The following is an 18698-nucleotide window of genomic DNA, read 5'->3' as shown; positions in this document are numbered from 1 at the left end:
TGACAGCTGACAGAGTAAATTAGTGACGATGTCAGGTCATACAGAGATATAGGTCATGTACAGAGATACAGGTCATTAGGACATTAGATCACAAAGCGTTGACCAAGACATGTTTTACTGATTGGAAACATATGGAGCCGGCCCCAGATAGCTATGGAGCCAGCTACATGGCCTTGGTAGGGAAAGTATAGTAGAGTTACATAAAGCATGTTTAAAGTACAGGCCCAAAAAGACATCACTATATTAATTTGACTGGTTAGATCGATAGTTATAGATCATATCAATCTGGTCCACAAAACATATATATTTAACTCCATCATCAGCTCTCAGCTTTCTCTTTGATAAAGTCTAACTACTTTTATATTGTTCCCCATGGCCATGATTTTCTTTATATAATTTAACATTTAGTGCTGTATATTTAAGAATTTACATCAAACAAATCTAGATCTATTCAAACTGAGCTTAATTGGATTACCACAACCAATGACATAAGAAGTTATACAGATTAATAATGGATACCTGCCTTCAGTAGTTCTGTCCCTCGTCCTCTTTATTATTATTATCATTCATCACAACAACGGCGACATAGATGATAACTGCAGGCACCACCCAACCCAACCACCAATAACTTATCCTGCTGTTTTCATCTGTGAAGAACATTTCAACATTAGTAAAATACAATAAAAAGATGATAAAGACAATACATATTGTTTATGAACATTGGTGGAACTGTCCTTACTTGTGAGGTTGTTGTCACTGCAGAGGGCTGTGATGTTAAGTGACAGTGTGTTGTTATTAGCAGGGTTGGCAGCCACACAGCTGTAAGAGGAGTTCAATCCCTCCATATCTACAGTGAGAGGTAAAGAGGGAACAGTGCTGGTCTGGTTCAGTATCTTCTCTCCTTTGTACCAGTAGAGAACTGTCTCATCGTCCTTCTCTATAAAACACACCAAGCTGCAGCTCTCACTGCTCACATCAGAGACGTTCACAGCAGGCATCGGTGCAGGATCTGAGGACACATTTAGTGGACAATCAAGAAATGGAATTACTGATCTACATTTGGAAACCATAAACCACACTTTCAGTGAGCCAGAATTAGGGTTAGTTGTTGTTGGCAGGCAACAGGCTGTTTTTACATTGTTTACATCTCTATGTAAATCTTATTAGAATTATTTACAAAGATGTGGTTACAAAGTTGTCTTACCATAAACAGTGATATGATATAATGTTTCAACTTTTGTAGTTTTATCTTCTAATTTATAAATCCCTGAATAATTTCTCTGCAGTCCTGTGATTGTAAACTGTCTAGAATCTTTATTCCATTGAAGTTTGTCTCTGAAATGTTTCCCCAGGATCATGATTCCCCTTTCCACCACCACAGCAATAACAGAATTATTTAAATATAGAGCTCCATCCTGCGTTTCTGGGGTAGGTAGTGTGATGGATCCTCCAACAGTTAGGTTCTCCTTCACCACCGTCATATCAGATGTGTTCATCACTGTAAACATGAGGTGATATGACTGTCAGAGCAAGATTAATACAACACACATGCAATATTACAAGAGATCAAAGTGACAATTAAATGGGACACCACCAAATTTAACGTCAAGTGTCCCTTTCGATATATGAATAATGATCATTTGTGAATGTGAAGAACCCTCTCCAAAAAACAGGCTTGTATTCAGATAAATTAGTCATTCAGATAAATTAGCCAGCTCCCACTTCGTCCTAACCTCACTCGTGAATGGCTGTATTGGAACTGTATTGGAACTGTATTGGCTGTATTGGAACATTAATATTGCCTATGGCTTATGCCTTTGAGTTAATAAACTTCCTTGGGGGGGCAGGGGGGGGTTATCAATTGAATATTCCACTATGATCAAACCATTCACCGATCCAAACTGGATCTCCATTTTTGCTGATGCATATGAACACAACTCTACAAGCATATGAAGAAGGAGCCGTTGACCCCAGAGGTCAAATGCCCCAAACAGCTCTGTTTACACACATCCTGCAGTCTACGTGCCCCGCACGCACACACACGTGCACGCACAGATATACTGATGTGCACGGACATACACACAGAGTTTCCTAGACCCACTGGCCAGGATTGACAATGTTGCTGACATGGAACCATGATATCAGGACACAAACTTGGGACAAATTTAACTGGAAACTAGAAAAAGTGCTCCTCGGAGCACAGGTCTCCGCCAGGTTAGGTAGGTTAATGTGGCCTCCTGGTGGCGCTATAACAGGCCAATGTGAAAAGGGTGCCATTTATTCTTAGGCCTTTCACGGCAATCGGACCTTGCATTCATGATTTGAGGCATTTTGTTCCAAAAATGTGTTTTGCTAAATTAGACCTGCTGGTGGCGCTATAACAGGCCAATGTGAAAAGGCTGGCATTTCTTCCTCGGCCTAATGGGAATTTGCGTGTGAAATTGCACGGAAAGCGCAAGCTGCGTTCATGATTTGAGGCATTTTGTTCAAAACGGACCAATCCTGCACATTTTGGAAGCCAACCTTAGCCAATGAGGATGGAATATGGACAATCGGACAGATCCGTGTTGATCACATGACTATAGAGATACTGTGTACCGATTTCCATGACGTTTGGATAAAATCTGTAGGAGTAAAAGGGTTTTGCACAAATCGGCCTCCTGGTGGCGCTATAACCGGCCCATGTGAAAAATTTGGGGCAGAGGTTCTGAATTGGCATCCAGGGAGTGTGCGTGCACAGTTTCACAGCGACCGGGCCAACGGTGCCTGAGATTAGCTGTTCACAGACAGATGGACAAACGGACACACAAACGGACGGACAGGGGGTAAAACATACTCTCTCGCCATGCCTTTCGGCCTGGCGGAGACAATAACTGAGACCTGTCAGGCCTGAGTCTGATAGAGGCTGTGGGGCAGAGACATGATAAAACAGTTCATGTACTGTATGTTAAAATAAAGATATAACTGGTCTAGCTGGTCGGTAGAAGACAAATAGACAGACAGAAGGACATACAGAAGGACATACAGACAGACAGACAGACAGACAGACAGACAGACAGACAGGCAGTCTCAATGTTGCATGGAAATGTTCAATAACAGTTTCCCTCTCTCCCTCTTTTCCCCCCTTCTCTCTCTCTCCCTCTCTCTCTCTCTCTCTCTCTCTCTCTCTCTCTCTCTCTCTCTGTCTCTCTCTGATCGAGCTCTCCATGGTCTGACGTCCACAGAAGCTGTTGTCTAACTCTGATTTTGACGTGATTTGACGTTGGGATCCCATAATTCACGTGTAGTTTGTATTAACAGGATGGTTGAAACACGTCATGGCTTGTCTCACACTACCCATAATGCAATGTATTGTAGTTGTCTCACCATCTGTTTGAGCAAGTCCACAGCAGACGAGGAGATACAGCACTGTGGAGACAGACAGACAGACAGACAGACAGACAGACAGACAGACAGACAGACAGACAGACAGACAGACAGACAGACAGACAGACAGACAGACAGACAGACAGACAGACAGACAGACAGACAGACAGACAGCACCAGTTTTACATACTGTTAATAATAATAATTTCTAATCAGGGTTGTTCAATTCAGCTCTCAGTTCGGTTCAGATCAGTTCAATTCATGTCATACTGTAGTTGAGTTCATTTATTTGTGTTATTACATTAATTTCATATGCATGAATCATTGTTCAATATTCAACTCTATGATTGTCCTGCAGCCTACAGGTGAAGTAGAGCTGCATTCAGTCCATCCACAGACAACAAATGATCCACACACACATACTCCAATGAAATGGGACTAGCTCTAAACCAAGAGCAAACCCATTATGGATTATTCATTATGGATTATATTATGGACACATACAGGACAACAAAACTAACAACAATGTCAACACACAATACCATGGTTGAATGGACAGAAATAAGAAAGCCTTACATTTTACATTTTACTACACTTTACGTAACTTTGTGTGTTTTCCTCTCTGACTTCCTGTTTCTGTCAATATTTCACACTCATTCTTTCTCTCTCTTTCTCTCTTCCTCTCTTTTTCACACATTCTCTTGGTCTAAATAAAATATTCTTATGAAAGATTTTTATGTTAGCCTATTATATAACTGTCTGTCTGTCTAACGGGTCCATTTGGTTCCATTTGTACACTCTCAGAGTTAAATTAACATTGATTTTACAATATGAATTGGGGTCCCAAATGCCATTATATGGGGGTCCGTAGCCCTAATACATGTCAAACTGGGGGTCGTTGAAATTAAAATGGTTGAAAATCACTGCTAGAGAGCCGTAAAAACCTTCTCTTATGGGGGTCCCTGGCTTATCTTTTCAAATGGGGGTCCGCGGGGTAATAAGTGTCAATTTGGGGGTCCTTGACATGAAAAAGTTTGAGAACCACTGGTTTAAATAGCCTATTGTGTGTAACATTATTAACTTTATTTCTACAGGTCAGATTGACTGAGCACAAAAATGCATGATTTGAATCATCAGCTAAGCCCAGTAGAACACATAGAGGATGTCAATCTATTGGAACACCGAAAACACCAAATCCAGTTCATCCCCAACACCAGACCATTAGCTTTGTAACAGGACCAGAAACAATGGATACCAGTTTCACAACCACATTCAAGGCAAAGAGGTGATGTATTAAAGAACAGGTGTTATTAACAACAGGTGTTTGCAGTATGTATTGTATGTGTTGTATTACTATGAACTGAGTGGAGATTCACACGGGCAGATACAAAGATACACAGCATATGTGTCGCTCTGTCGCTTTGTATCTGGGTTGCTCAACACGGTTGTTGACGCCAAGTGTGCATCCGTCATCGGAGCTACAGTTGCAGTTTTGTATCTTTGTATCTGGAAGTTGAATCCAGCTCAACTTCAATTTGTAGCTTTGTATCTTTGTATGTTAAATTAATGGTAGCATGTATCTTTGTATCTGCCTGTGTGAACGCAGCATAAACCTCACATCCACTCATTTGTAGTTTATAGGGCCATTCACACCAAGCGCTATCATTTATTTAAATATTAAAAATCGCTGTGGTTTAAAAAACTCAAGTGGATGGCAGGGTATGTACACATCACAACTATAACAAATATGTAACACTCTGAATTGATTTAAGTATACAGAGGACTAAGCTGTTCACTAATGGAGAGGTCGTACCCTCCTCCCGACAGTAGGGGGCGCCTACACTGCAGGGAACTACACTGTTAGCTAACCAGGAAGTGAAATCCTTCTGACATGGGTTAGAGATCATTGTGATTCTGTGCAGCAGAGTGAACCTGTACCCCTTTTCTTCTGTTTTTCAGGTAAAAGGTCATTAGTTCAGCAAGAGAGAAATGTGGAATAAGTTAATAATGGGAAATAGTAGTCTGTTGATCTGTTTCCGTTTAAGAGTCCTGTTTAAAGGCAACATGATTGTTGAGAAATGATCAGACTATGTCTGTATTGTAATTGTACTAGTAGACAACGGAGGTAATGTACTAATGATGATGGTACTGATATGAATGAAAAGAAATAAGACATGATTGGTCTGTTGAAAAGTGAAATGTGAAGAGGTTAAATTGGGGAAATACTCAGTTTGAGTATTCAGAAAATAGAGATGTTAAAATGCCTGTGTTGTTATTTTAGTGGGTAAGATTGTGATTTCCAATTGTATTCAGAACGTCATTAAGGATATTTGGGAAACTGTAATGAGGTTAATTGTTCTTTAATATAGTTATGACTTTAGTCAATGTTGATATTGTTATCTGGAAAAAAAGGTAAAGTGTCTGGTGACAATCTAAACTGTTGACACTGTTAGCTAACCAGGAAGTGAAATACTTCTGACATGGGTTAGAGATCATTGTGATCCTGTGCAGCAGAGTGAACCTGTACCACTTTTCTTCTGTTTTTCAGAAATAATAATAAAAATGATTAAATATGATACAGTGGCTGGTTTATTCCACGTCAGACCTGTAACATATTTTGGTGCCGAAACCCGGGATTCCAGACATCAACAAGTATCGAAGTTAACAAGAGGACCAAGATTGTTCGTCTATTACCCTGTCCCATAAAATGGAGCTTGAGGAGCTACAGGAACAGGCCAGTGCTGCATTGGCGAAGCTTCAGAAAGAAGAACTGGTCCAGGTCGGCTTGTGGGCAAAATGCAAGGGACTGGATGCAGCGAAGCAAAGCAGACAGGGCCTTGTTAAGCTGATTGAGGCTACCATTGATGAGGTGGCAGAGACGGAGGATGCAGAGGCGGCTAAAACGTTTATGAAAAACTTACTAAGCACAATAGGAGGCCTCAAGGGCAGTGGGGGAGAACATGAAGAGCTGTTGGAGCTGAGAAGAAGATATGTCAACTTAGAGATGGAGCAACAGAATGCCAGAGCCCAGATGGTGCAACAGATAAAGTCACTGAGTCAGAGGCTGGGCCAGCCTTTGAGCCTGGCAGGCCATAGCACCCCTCAAAGTGAGACCGGACTCGCCCCAGAAGTGACTATCAAGAAGGAGTTTAGGATTTGGGGTCAGATTGGAGAAGAGGGCCAGGAGGAGAGGTTGAGCTACACCAATCTGCTTCACCAGATTAACGGGGGTCTAAAGAAACGCTATAAAGACTCAGAAGTCATCGAAGCAGTAATCCGAGCCATAAGCCCTGGCCTATCATTGCGGAGCATGCTGGAGTCTAAGAGCGACCTCACAATCCCCAAGTTAAAGACTGTGTTGAAGGGCCATTTCAAAGTGGAAAGCCCCTCTGACCTATATCATCAGCTGATCAACCTCCTGCAAGAACCGAAAGAGACAGCCCAAAGTTTCCTCTTCAGAGCCATTGAACTCAAAGACCGTCTCCTTGCCTCCACAGATGAAGAAGGGGAAGAACAGTATGGAGCAGAACTGATCCAAAAGAAATTCCTCAGGTCAGTGTACACTGGACTGCAAAGTGAGTCACTGAAATTTGATATGAGGAATGTGCTTGAGAACACCACAATAACAGATGAAGAATTGATTGAACAACTGAACCTGTCTTCACGGTTGGAGGAGGAAAGGAGACATAAGTTTAAGAAAACCGTCCACATGAGGACGGCAGCTGCCAGTGAGCTACAGACAGACCTGAAGATCAATTCCAGTCCCATCCAATCAGGAGGGGATGGACAACAGTCAGAGTCCCCACAGCGAAGTACTGTGGCGGTGAAGGGAAAAGTTGTAACGGAGAAGCGAGGAGAGTCTGCAAATAAAGATGTGGTGCACGAGTTGAGAGCTGAGATGGCAGAGATTCGAGAGCTGCTAAAAGACTGTATGGGGCAACGTGGCACATCCCAGCCAGGGCAACTGATGAGAAGAAGGCAGACTAGAGCTTGTGAGACATGCACGACACAGGGAAGGATGGACTCATGTGAGCACTGTTTCAGGTGTGGAGAAACGGGGCACTTCTCATGGGGGTGTCGTCAGTACAGGTCGAACCAGGGAAACTGAAGAGGACTGCTGAAAAGGGGAGACCTGCAGTCCAGAACACATTCCCTATGAGAGCACAAACTACAAAAGCAAAGCAGGAAGGGGATTGGGCCTCGGAATACACCAAGAACAAATCGAGACTCTGAAGATAGGCTTCCTGAACCCTAAGAGTCAGGCTACATTAGTGGATGTGGTAGGAAAGAGATGCATGGTGCACTGTATGTTTGACAACACCCCAGTAACAGCCTGGTGGGACACTGGCGCTCAAGCATGTATAATGAATGAACATTGGAGACAGACATTTCTCCCGCACACCCAAGTCAGACCCCTCAGTGATTTGTTGGGACCAGTGAAACTTAGTGGGTTAGCTGTAAACCAAACTCAGATACCTTTTAGTGGGTGGGTGGAAATAGAAATCAGCTTTGGCCAAACTGAAAATTCCCCTAAAACCAGAAAAGTACCCATTCTAGTAAGCCCTGACCCCCATGTGGCTGAAGACCCCATTATTGGGGTTAATGTGATTGAGTGCATACTGAGAGAGGGGGTAACACCAGAGCTAATCACCACCCTTGGAGCAGCCTTCACTCTGGAGCCAAAAGAGGTAGAGAAATTGGCAGAAGTACTCGTCTCCTCAGGAGAAAAACATGAACATACACCAGTGAAAGTGGGAAATGTATGCATCAAAATACCACCTGGGGAACTGGCCATTGTGAAAGGCCGCACCCACGCTGGAATATTAGAAGATGAAAAGGTGATGCTTTTCGTACCAAATGGAGGACTAGACTGGCCTGAGGGGCTAAGCAGTGGAGAGATGCTTGTCACACTACAGAGGGGAAAATCATCACGTATCAGAATCCCAGTGATGAATGCTACAAAACACACACTGACATTAGACAGGAGGATGCAAGTGGGCCACTTAGAGCCAGTGAGTGGATTATACCCTGCCTTGCGCAGCACTTTTGTGGTCAGTGATGATAAAGAGACAGACAGAGAGAGGCATCCACCAGCTATCAGTAGGGACAAAGAAGAGACCGGAGACAACAAGCCCCCAGAAGGAAAATGGGACCCTCCAGTTCAACTAGACCACCTGCCTTAGGAGGAGCAGGTGAAAGCACGGCAGTTGCTAAGGGAAGAATGTAAGGCATTTTCACTTCATGAGCATGACATTGGAAGTATTCCCTCATTGAAGATGCATATTACTCTCCATGATCCCACCCCTGTGAAAAGAACATACATGTCTATCCCTAAGCCTCTTCATCAGGAAGTAAAGCAGTATTTGCGTGACCTGTTGGATAGGGGGTGGATCCAAAAGTCTAGATCACCTTACTCCTCTCCAGTGGTGGTAGTGAGAAAAAAGGATGGAGGACTACGACTCTGTTGTGATTACAGAGAGTTAAACAAGAAGTCTGTTCCAGACAGACATCCAATCCCCATAATCCAGGACTTAATTGATAGCCTGTGTGGGAGTTCCTGGTATTCAGTTTTGGACCAGGGGAAGGCTTATCACCAGGGTTTCATGGCGGAGGAGAGCCGCCCATTAACGGCATTCATCACACCCTGGGGCCTGTTTGAATGGACCCGGATACCCTTTGGGTTAAGCTCTTCACCTGCAGAATTCCAGAGAGCCATGGAGGAATGCCTTGAGGGGCTGACGTCTGACGAGATGACGTCTGTCTACCCTATTTGGATGACAACCTGGTCCATAGTCGCTCCTTTGATGAACATTTGAACCACATCCGCCTGGTCTTACAGTGCTATCAGAAGTATGGCATTAAACTCACTGCCAAGAAATGTGAAATGTTCAGGAGGAGTGTTAGGTTTCTAGGCAGGATAGTACCTGCCTAGAAATATACCGACCACAGCCCCAGCGCTAGCGCTTCTCCAGCTCAACGTCGAAGGTCTCACCATTGCCAAGATCAACATCCTTGAGCACATAGCCAGCAAAAACAACGTGACAGTGATCACCCTGCAGGAGACCCACCAGGAAAATAAGAACATCCTGAGGGTCCCTGGGTACATCTTGGCCGGCCACATCGCCAATAAACATCATGGCATTGCTACATTTGTCCGCAAAGATATGGCCTGGTCAGCCGCCGGACAATCTCCAGGGGGTGCAGAGATAGAATACATTACAACCAAAGTGCAAGACACCACCATTGTCAACATCTACAAACCACCACCCAGTAGACTGGTCCCATCGTCCCTGCCAGATGTCCCAGCCCCTGCCGTGTACGCTGGTGACTTCAACAGCCACCATACAGACTGGGGTTACAGCAGCTCCAACGCTGATGGTGACTTCCTGGTAGACTGGGCCTCAACGGTTGATGCTACACTCCTATACGACCCAAAGGAGCCACGCACCTTCTACTCTGCACGATGGAACAGCACCACCAATCCAGACCTAGCTTTCGCAAAATGGCATAACAACCAGTCACTCCCAGTAAGACGCATCCTGGACATGTTTCCCCGGTCACACCACCGACCGTCGCTCATCACCATCCCATCCCTGGTCCAACCAGTGCAAGGGAGGGATGTCAAGAGGTGGAACTTCCGGAAAGCAAACTGGGCAGGCTTCACTGAGCAAGTGAACAAGGCAGCTGTTGGTCTACCACACCCGTGCCCCAACAACTTGAACGATGCCTACGACTCGTACTGCAAAATGCTGCTGGCTGCCGCCAAGGACAACATCCCCCGCGGTGTGCGCAAAGCCTACGTTCCCTGCTGGGATGAAGAATGTGAACAACTTCTTCGCTCCCATACAGGAGCACAAACCAGCGAAGACAGGGACAAAGCAGCAGACGACCTATTCTGCAGGTTAAATGAGAAACGTAGGCAACGATGGATGAGACAGTAGAGTCAATTGACTTCACACACTCCAGTCGACAGGGGTGGCAGACCCTGAACAAGCTGACTGGAAGGTCAACAACTCCTCCGCAGTGCCCCATCACTGCAAACTCCATCGCGTCGCTCCTGCTGAGTAATGGCCGCTTCCCTAACGCAGACAAGGACTTCAATAGAACAACATCAGCAAGGGTCCACGAGCTGCTCAGGGCCCCAGGATGTGATTCCAACCTATCCATCAACTTCACGACGAAAGAGATCGATCTGGCCACACAACGCCTGAAGACTGGTAAGGCACCAGGCATAGACGGCATCCACCCTGAGTACATAAAACATCAAGGCAAGAAGGCAACTGACTGGCTCTGTTCCTTCCTTTCTGCATGCCTCCAGTACTCAAAGCTGCCAAAGATCTGGCGTCGTGCTAAGGTGATCGCCCTGCCAAAGCCAAACAAGCCGAGCGATGACCCAAAGGGATACCGGCCCATCTCACTGCTGTGCGTACCCTTCAAGCTCCTTGAACGCCTCATCCTGGCACGCCTCACCCCAGTGATCGACCCCCAGCTGCCCAAAGAACAGGCTGGCTTTCAAAGCGGTATGTCAACAACAGACCAGGTGACCCTTCTGTGCCACGACATAGAAGACAGCTTCCAGGCAGGAGAGAAGGCGGGTGCCGTCTTCCTAGACCTCACGGCTGCCTACGACACTGTCTGGTTGCGTGGGCTACATATGAAGCTTCTGGAGACCATCCCAGACAAGCACATGGTGAGCTTCATAATGGAGTTGCTGAGCAACCGCAGCTTTCGGCTACACACCAGTAACGGCCAAAGCAGCAGGGTGAGAAAGCTCAAGAACGGTGTCCCGCAGGGCTGTTATTCAACATCTACATCCACGACCTACCCACAACAACATCAAGGAAGTACAGCTATGCAGACGACCTGGCAATTTTGCTCAGCAAGCCATCCTGGGAAGCAGTAGAAGAGGGCCTCTCTGAGGACATGAACATTCTGTCTTCATACCTGAAGAACTGGCGCCTCAAGCTCAGTGTTGAGAAGACCGTATCAACAATGTTCCACCTCTACAACAAGGAAGCAACCCGTGAAATTAACATCATGGTTGAAGATGCCCGGCTACAGTCCCAGTCCTCCCCGACATACCTTGGGGTGAAGCTGGACAGAACACTGTCATTCAAACAACACCTGGACAGTGTCAAGGGAAAGACCACCGCCCGTGCCGCATTGATACGCCGTCTAGCCGGTACTACGTGGGGAGCCACCACAAAGACACTGCGCATCTCCACCGAGGCTCTGGTGTTCCCCGCCGCTGAGTACTGTGCCCCAGTCTGGAGCCGTAGCCCTCATGTGAAGAAGCTGGATGCTGCCCTCAACACCGCCCTACGGACCGTCTCCGGATGTCTACGAGCCACTCCAACAAACCAACTGCCTGTCCTCGCTGGAATCGCTCCAGCAGAGGTCAGACGAGAAGCCGCCACGCTGGCCCTCGCTCGGAAGGCACAGATGAGTGAATCCCACCTCCTCCACAAGGTCATCACGGAGACACCACAGCGCGCGCGCCTCAAGTCCCGGCGCCCCTTTGCCACACAGGCCCAGGAACTGCTCCGCACAACACCAGCAGACACCTCCAAGGCTTCCTGGGTGAAGGCAAGATGGAGGGAGCAGTGGAAGGCAGCAGAACCATCCAGGCTTCACAAATACATCGAGGACCCAGCAGATGTTCCTGGCCAGCACCTCCCACGCAAGGAGTGGACAACCCTCAATCGCCTGAGGACAGGTGTGGGACGTTTCAATGCATCAATGCACAAGTGGGGTCTCACAGACAATGCCCAATGCGAATGTGGGGATCCAGAAAAGACTGTGGAACACGTTATGACCAGCTGCCCCAAATACCGGCCACCTAATGGTGATCGTGGTTTAATTGACCTAGACAATGACACACTGGACTGGCTTGCTGCAACGGAGCTGAAGGACATACGACAGAAGAAGAAGGCAGGATAGTATCAGAACAGGGCTACACAATGGATCCAGCAGACATTGAGCCGGTGCTGGCTTTGAAAGAAAAGAGACCTGCCACCGTGGGAGAGTTGAGAAAAGTATTAAGCTTTCTGTCATACTACCGGCCATACATAAAGAACTTTTCACGCCGTGCCAGAACCCTGTATGGTCTGTTGTGTCAACCAAGTGATGCAGGCATGAGGACCTTAGCAGCAGCTCCAATGGAACCCCTGCGTGGAAAGAAAGGTACCAAAAAGAAACGCCACAGTCAGCTGACCAGTAGTACCCACATATGCTGGACAGAGGAACACCAGCTGGCATTGGAGGAATTAGTTGACTGTTTGACCAATCCTCCAGTGCTGGGCTACCCAGATTTCTCCCAGCCATTCGTACTGCACTGTGACGCCTCCCAGGAGGGTTTAGGGGCCGTATTATACCAGAGGCAAAACGGTAACATGGTGGTGATTGGCTACGGGTCAAGAACCTTGAGTCCAGCTGAGAAGAATTACCACCTGCACTCGGGGAAATTGGAATTCCTCGCAATGAAGTGGGCAATATGCGAGCGTTTCAAAGATTACCTGTACCATGCCACGTCATTCACAGTTTATACGGATAATAATCCGTTGACTTACGTCTTAACCTCTGCTAAACTGAATGCGACCGGCCACCGCTGGGTGGCAGAACTGGCTGACTACAATTTCAACATCAAGTACCGCCCTGGCCGTGTGAACAGCGATGCTGATGGCCTTTCCCGTATGCCTCTGCAAATTGAGAAATGGGATGAGGAATACACAGAAGACACTCAAGTGAAGGCGGTGAGTGCTGCGCTGAAGGGAAGGGAGACCCTCACTACGTGGATCAGCCCAGTAATCCTAGATACTTTGGGTGGTGACCCAGTCTGCCCATCATTGTCACAAATCCCTACAAAACAGCTAAAGACTGCTCAGGAAAAAGATGTTGAAAAAGTCATTGGTCGGGCCCTGTGGTACCTCAAAAGAGGCCAGCCACCCACAAATGCTGAGAGGAGAAGAGAACACAGAGAGGTGGGCATCCTTCTGAGAGAGTGGAAGAACCTTCACCTTGATACTAAAGGAATCCTTTACCGTCAGACCTCCAGAAGACGTCAGCTGGTGCTACCTCGGGAGTTCCACCTCTGTGTCTACAAGGAGCTGCATGAGGAGATGGGGCACCTGGGAAATGAGAGGACTATGTCACTCGTAAGAGAGAGATTCTTTTGGCCCCAAATGCAGAGTGATGTAGAGCATTATGTGACTGAAGTCTGTGAGTGCCTTAAGCGCAGGAAGCCAAATAAACCCACCCGAGCCCCCCTAACAACAATCAAGACAACTTACCCTTTTGAGTTGGTATCTATTGACTTTTTGCACCTAGAGCCATCCAAACAGGGCTATGAATACATCTTAGTGATCATGGATCACTACACAAGGTTCACCCAGGCTTATGCCACAAAGAATAAATCTTCAAAAACAGTGGCTGAAAAATTGTTTGAGGACTTTGTGCTAAAGTATGGGTACCCTACTCGTTTTCATCATGACCAGGGACGCGAATTCAATAACAAACTGATGGCAAGATTACATGAACTGTGTGGCATCCAAAATTCCAAGACCACACCGTATCACCCCCAAGGGAATGGGCAGGTGGAACGGTTCAATCGGACTTTGCTGTCAATGTTACGGTGCCAACCTGAAGAACAGAAAAGAGATTGGCGGAAAACCCTCCCCAAAGTAGTGCATGCCTATAATTGCACAAAACATGAGGCCACCGGTATTCCCCCTTTTATCTACTTTTCGGGCGCTCCCCAAGACTTCCAATTGATTTAATAGTGCAGCAGATAACCAAAACAATCGTTCAATTTGTGATAAAAGCATGAAATTTGGTACACTTATAGCCAAAGGCATTCCAAAAAGAATTGGATATGGAGCCATCATGAATTTTCAATTTTTCAAAATGGCCGCCAGCAACAACTATTTTCTTATGAATGATATAATATGATATTTCAGACTTATTTACTATACATAGTACTTGGTAAATGTCTTTTGGATAATAGAAAATTGTCATCGAATATTCAAGATGGCCGCCATTTTTCAAGATGGCAGCCGTCACTTGTAGTCCAAGAGCTTAGCTCCCAAATACAAAGGAATCGTTCAGTTTGTGATAAAAGCATGAAATTTGGTACACTTATAGCTAAAGGCATTCCCAAAACATTTAGATATGGAGTCGTCATGAATTTTCAACATGGCGCCCATGGCAGACATTTTTCTAAATGGCCACCAGCAACAACTGTTTTCTAATGAGTGATGGATATAATATGATATTACAGACACAATTTGTTGAATTTATTTACCATATGTACTTGGTAATGTGTTTTTTGGATAGTTGAACATTTTCATTGAAAATTCAAAATGGCTGCCATTTTTTCAGACTAGTTAGATATGGATGATCTCTGTGTCGAATTATACATTTTTCTTGATGCAAGAGTTGAATTAGGAACTTTCTAAGAAGCTTCCATCTATCTCACAAGACTCATATTAAGTGAGGCTAAACCTAGGGTCTCAGGGAAGACCATTCACACTCGCCTTCACAGAAACAGAGAGCTGTGCACTGTAACTGAGCTTTTTTGCACTTGCACTGCCCAACACAACCCTTCTTACATTTGCAAGAGACAAGTTCATAACTGGACTGGCCTGCATCTGGTAGGCATGTCCAGAAGGGTTCATAGTCCCCCTCAGATGTCTTTGACCAGCCCCATTTGCACGGTGAAGGTAGTTCTGGTGTTGACACCAGCACTTGACCCCACACGTGGCCTCCTTGGTATACTGCTCTCTTGACATGCTCTTCTAGGGCAGCCTTGGTCGGAGGGATTGATTGTACATTGTGCCTCTTTGCAAATAACTTCCTCCTTGCCGTATCTATTTCTGTGCATGTGCTGGTTCGGTCATAGAGTAAGAAAATAAACCTCTCAATTGTGGTCATTACCTCCTGTGGTATGTCATTTGGTGCTGAAGACAATTTCAACAGGGCATGTGTAAGCTCAGGAAACACAGTCCATACAGCCCACGCAGTCTTTTTCCCATGGCCAGCAAAGCTTGACACAGTGTCACAAGGTCAATGCATGGAACAATGGTAGTGCGCGTGCTTTCTCAGGCCTCTTTTCTTGCCATTATAATTTTTATTTCGGCTATACGGCTGCCATCTTGAAAGAAACAGTGGTCATATTCAGTTGTGAGGTAGAAGGAAGCTTCTGGCCAATTCCAAAGTTCCAAATTTGAATTCTGCATCATAAAAAATTACTGATTTGACACCGAGATCACCCATATCATACAAGTGACGACTGCCATCTTGAAAAATGGCGGCCATCTCGAATATTCGATGACAATTTTCTATTATCCAAAAGACATTTACCAAGTACTATGTATAGTAAATAAGTCTGAAATATCATATTATATCCATCATTCATAAGAAAACAGTTGTTGCTGGCGGCCATTTTGAAAAATTGAAAATTCATGATGGCTCCATATCCAATTCTTTTTGGAATGCCTTTAGCTATAAGTGTACCAAATTTCATGCTTTTATCACAAACTGAACGATTCCTTTGTATTTGGGAGCTAAGCTCTTGGACTATAATGTTCAACCTGAATCCAGATAACTCAGAAAACACCTATGATGAGTATGTGCAAAGATGGAGAGAGCAAATGACTGAGGCCTACCAGATCGCATCCAGAGCAGTAGAAAAACATGCTGAAAGGGGGAAAAGCCATTACGACAAGAAAGTGTATGGCACAGACCTACAGCCAGGAAGCAGAGTTCTCATCAGAAACCTCAGTGAGCGCGGTGGCCCAGGTAAACTAAGATCCCATTGGGAAGACAAAATACATATTGTTGTGGGCAAGAAAAATGAAGACAGTCCGGTCTTTGAGATTCGACCGGAGGATGGAAAAGGAAGGAACAGGATAGTCCACGGAAATCTCCTTTTGCCTTGCGACTCACTCCCATTGAGTCAAGCTGTTGATGCAAAGAAAAGACAGAAGCAAATAAGACACCCCCAGCAAATTACCTCTACAGCTTATCAGGGACAAGAGGATTCAGATGAGGAGTATGAAGGTGTTCTTATTCCTGTGATTTCAGCGGGGAAAGAAAACAGTTCAACGGCAACTATGCTAAATAACAGGAATATGGACAACAGCAGGCCCGAAGTTAATGTGGGGTCAACGGGAGCAGAAGCGGAATCCACAAGTGAGCCCGAGCAGGAGGAGGACAGCCTAACATCAGCCCAAGAATCAACAGTGTCTGACCAAGAATCTTCAGATGGGGAAGGACAGGACCGCTCCACGGATTCAGTGGACAGCCAGGATCAGAGACTGTATCCTACCAGGAATAGGAGAGCACCGTTGACCTTGACCTATGATAGTTTGGGACAGCCATCCCTGAGTCATCGAGGTGCAGGGGTACAGAATCTGAAAGTATCCTGCCACCAGATTGCAGCGAGTCATGGATTTTGGAGACCATGGCTGTTATAGAGACTGTGAAAAAGAAGAAAATTAAAAAGACTGTTGTACTGACAACTGATTCGCACAGTCACTCCTCACCACAGAGACTCTAGTGTATTTGAGACTGTGAATGACTATGGATAAATAAATTTAAAAAAAGAAACAGAACCTGAGAAAGCTAATGTAAAACTTAGGGTCACTGAGAAGGGTATGGAAAAAAAAAAAGGTTGTAATATGTTTTTTTTCTTATTTAGTGGGGGAGGGTGTAACACTCTGAATTGATTTAAGTATACAGAGGACTAAGCTGTTCACTAATGGAGAGGTCGTACCCTCCTCCCGACAGTAGGGGGCGCCTACACTGCAGGGAACTACACTGTTAGCTAACCAGGAAGTGAAATCCTTCTGACATGGGTTAGAGATCATTGTGATTCTGTGCAGCAGAGTGAACCTGTACCCATAAGCCAGATTCCATACCCGAAAATCTCGGCCACTCGCTCACTCCCACTCGGTCACTCCGACTCCAAACCGGATGTACTCAGGTTCCAATTACTCAGTTGCTTCTTGGAGGAGGCGAGTGGAGTCGAGTGGAGGAGCCTAGGAGGCTCTCTACTTCCGCATTTAGCGAGTGTACATCAAGTGTAGGCTCGACCACTCTCCACATCTCCTCCGCGGCAGACTTCCGCATCACGTGTACACGTTTTGTCTGTTTTTTCCCTTCTCCCGTGACGTATACATGGTCCTCCTCCACATGTGGCCACACAAACAATGCTTGAAACCCGAAACCATGCCCCGAAAACACCGGCTGTCCCCCCCTTCGCCCCCACCGATCACTAGTTGCGCATCTCACACACACACACACACACACACACACACACACACACACACACAGTGTAAATTGACTGAAAAGACGCAACAATACGATATAAAGTATAATACAATGATATACATTGTAATATATTGTGCACACTTATTCTGTCTCAAAAGCTGATAGTTCATTTCTCTCCTTGCATGTCTCAATGCAGTGCATGGACTACTATAAATTACTGTGACAAAGATTATGTTTAAAATAATGTATTGTATTTATATATAGACTGAATATAGGAGAGGACACTTTACGCTTTAACTATAGCCGTACTCATTCTGAACCGATTCTTAAAAATGTTAATTCTCTATTAGCTGTGAAGGGTCTTCTTTCATGTCTATCAGTCATGATTTATTTCGCTATCAAACAATATCAAGCAAAATCACAAAATCGTCTGAGTTGTTTTCTTTTTTCTTCGTCCCAGAAGTGGGGGGGATATCACCCAAACTCTCAAAACCCCGGACATTTGAAGGATTTTATAAAACCCCCCAGACAGCCCCCCAAAAGAGGATATGTCCGGGTAAAAGAGGACGTATGGCCACACTGCATGAATGATGTAATTCAGAGTCAGACATACTCTGTAATATACGGTGGCTGTTATAAGCAGCAGTGCCGTACGGGACTGCTGCGGGGGGTGGGGGGTCTGGGGACTGTATGAGCAAAAAGAGGGATGGGTCAGGATTTAATTCATAAATGTAAGTTTGCTCATCCTGGCGCTTCGTTCACTATTTCAGGAATAAATGGCTTTGCACAAAATGTTAACTATAAAGATAATGTGGCCATCCACATTGATGAATTGTCTATTCTTATATTCTGTATTATTCAATACCTGCATATTATTCTATGCATATACATTATTTTCATGGCAATGACAAGCTATATGATCGGCTCGGTTGGCTGAGTTGGCTGTGTTCCAGTGATCCAGCTGTGTGAGACGTCATAAGTGATCGCGGAATTTGCCGTCGCTTTGAAATGACGCGCTAAGTGCAGTCCGATCCTTTGAGGCCAGCTGGTCGGCCACTCTGTCC

The sequence above is a fragment of the Gymnoscopelus braueri genome (genome assembly GCF_963280865.1).
Source record: "Gymnoscopelus braueri genome assembly, chromosome: 2".
Classification (NCBI taxonomy): Eukaryota; Metazoa; Chordata; class Actinopteri; order Myctophiformes; family Myctophidae; genus Gymnoscopelus; species Gymnoscopelus braueri.
The sequence above is the reverse complement of the archived record's forward strand: the minus strand, read 5'-3'. Positions refer to the sequence as shown.